Source organism: Bos taurus, unplaced genomic scaffold (assembly GCF_002263795.3).
Source record: "Bos taurus isolate L1 Dominette 01449 registration number 42190680 breed Hereford unplaced genomic scaffold, ARS-UCD2.0 Super-Scaffold_1723_ScbfJmS_2085, whole genome shotgun sequence".
NCBI lineage: Eukaryota > Metazoa > Chordata > Mammalia > Artiodactyla > Bovidae > Bos > Bos taurus.
The window spans coordinates 4,229,344-4,232,204 of NW_020192292.1; the positions used below are offsets into that span (position 1 = coordinate 4,229,344).

The 2,861-nt window shown below is 43.2% G+C and overlaps 1 non-coding gene across 1 annotated transcript; it reads right to left on the reverse strand.

The window, feature by feature from the left end:
• Positions 1-2,080: 2,080 nt before the first annotated feature.
• Positions 2,081-2,153, reverse strand: TRNAC-GCA (transfer RNA cysteine (anticodon GCA)). The gene has a single exon. It is a non-coding gene; the product is annotated as a tRNA-Cys (tRNA).
• Between the last annotated feature and the right edge of the window lie 708 nt (positions 2,154-2,861).

Here is a 2,861-nt window from a genome sequence, read left to right on the forward strand (position 1 = left end):
ATGCACATTTCCTTACGTTCGTCCAGGCACATGGGCTAGGGGAAAGACTCAAATGACGTTGCAGCCCAGCTCACTGTAGTAGCTGCTCGGCTGGCTATATGTTCAGCTTCCCTTACTTTTGTTGCACTGCTCTTTTTGCTTTCTCACTTTGTCTCTGCACGTGTAACAGGTTCTATTATTCTCTGCTCCCTTTCCCCATTTCATTGAGCTCCTGTGAAGGAGATACCAAGAGAAACTGATCCATGGATTAAGAAAAAATAAAATGAAGTCATGGAGGTGATCTGGCTTTAAAGTTGGAATACCATTGGATTGGGTTTCCCTGGTGGCTCAGATGGTAAAGAATCTGCCTGCAATGCGGGAGACCGGGTTTGATCCCTCTGTTGGGAAGATCCTCTGGAGAAGGAAATGGCTACCCACTCCAGTATTCTTGCCTGCAGAGTCCCATGGACACAGGATTCTGGCAGGCTACAGTCTACAGGGTCACAGAGTTGGACACGACTGAGTGACTAAGAGTTTCACCATGGGATTATTAATGCCAGGGTTAACTCTCTCTACACTTGACCTGATGGCAAAGCACATCACTTTTATTCTCTGCAGCCACAACTATATCTTAACACAAAAGGTTTCCAATTTCACCCTTTCTGATGTTTTGTTCAAATGTGATTTGGGTTATAATTATAGTATAAAGATGGACTTTCAAGGGGAAAAAAAAGCATGATGTTATCTTTTCAAACTTCACCTTACATTAAAAAATCTAAATTCACGGCTCTGCAATATCTCTTTGTTAAGTTAAATCACCACCCTCTTATGGGCTGTCCTTAAAAAGAAAAAGTTGGGTACTTATTACTTGTTTGTTCTGTTTTTAGTGGGGAGAAATTTTATAAGCAGTTCAGAGAATTATTTTTTCATCAAGCACTTAAAGGTTCATGTTTCAATAATATATAGTTACTAGTCACCATTCTAACTATTGCTTGTCCATTTTAATAGCTCTTTACTTAGTAACATTTACTTACATTGGGCTATAAATCACCTGCATTTAACATTTTTCATATTTGAGAACAATTTGATCCCTTAAAATATCTCTGCAACATTAAACGTATACTCTGGACACTGTGAGACTCAAAGCCAACTGGCAAAAGATGCTATCTTTAGCTTTCCATCTATGTCTAGTATCTCTTTTGTGAAAATACATGGGGAGTGAAGATACCCTGAGTCTAAATATTTGATTAACTAATTAGCCTTTAGCAATTTGCTCCCAATAAAACCCCAGCACTTTCAGATTGATTTGAAAAAGTGGAAAATTTCACTGCAATATTTACATTCAATAATTCATTCATCTATTCATCCCACAGACCTTTCCTCAGCTGCTATTCTGGGCACAGCATCACCGTTTAAGGTGCTGGAGATATGTAGAGTAATTCATCGCATGTCCTGACAAAGGTATGAGGTAGGTCCTACTGTGATTCCTATTTCACAAGTGGAGCTTTAAGAAGTTACTGGCCCAATGTCACATAGCTAGTAAGCAACAGAGCCACTCCATAATAACTCAGACAACATGACATCTTTTACTGAATTTTTCACTCAGGAAAGTAGTATTTAACCAAAAATCCTAGACAGAGGATTGGAAAAGCCTCAGGACACTGTGGACACCAAGGACTATTTACTGGAAAAAAATGTTAGTCACTCATTTGTGTCAGACTTTTTGTGACCCCAGAGACTGTCAGGCTCCTCTGTCCATGGGACTTTCCAGGCAAGAATACTGGAGTGGGTTGCTGTGCCCTTCTCCAAGGGATCTTCCTGACTCTGGGATTGAAGTCGGGTCTCCTGCATTGCAGGCAAATTCCCTACGGTCTGAGCAACCAGGGAAGCCCCTATTTACTGGAACTTTCCCCTTAACTCTCTACTGCCTTGACAAGACATTATCACCACTGTAAAGTGAAGTGAAGAAGTGAAGTGAAGTTGCTCAGTTGCGTCCAACTCTTCGTGACTCCATGGACTATAGCCCATCAGGCTCCTCCATCCATGGAATTTTCCAGGCAAGAGTACTTGAGTGGGTTGCCATTTCCTTCTCCAGGGGATCTTCCCCAACCCAGGGATCGAACCTGGGTCTCCTGCATTGCAGGCAGACACTTTACCATCTGAGCCACCAGGGAAGCTCCTATCACCACTGTAGGTGGCACCAAATTTGGCCATTCATGATCACAATAACTCAGCACCTCTTTTTCAAGCAGCCCTACAGTCAGAAAGTGCTTAGACTTCCCAGGATCCCAAGATACAATTCAGTAGGATCTGATTTAAAAGCCTAGAGTTTTTTGTTATTTTGCCAATCTATTCTGAACTCACACCAGGTCACCAGCCTTAGTCATCCATAGAGACTGAGCAGCCACCCAGAGCTCTATGAACTAACAGGACCTTGGAGGTGCCTCCCAAAATTTGAGGGTCAGGTTAGGAGATGCAGCCTGTGCTACTAGGAATCAATGTGAACTCAATGACTGCTCGTTCCAAAATAGAGGATGGTCCAGTTCCAATCAAGCTGCCTTTTCTATGTTACCTTCCTTAGACCCCTTACAAGTCCCCTTCAAAAAAATCCCCCCACTAAAACAAAAGCCAATGGCACCCCACTCCAGTACTCTTGCCTGGAAAATCCCACGGACGGAGGAGCCTGGTGAGCTGCAGTCCATGGGGTTGCTAAGAGTCGGACATGACTGAGCAACTTCACTTTCACTTTTCACTTTCATGCATTTGAGAAGGAAATGGCAACCCACTCCAGAGTTCTTGCCTGGAGAATCCAGGGACGGCAGAGCCTGGTGGGCTGCCGTCTATGGGGTCTCACAGAGTCAGTCGTGACTGAAGTGACTTAG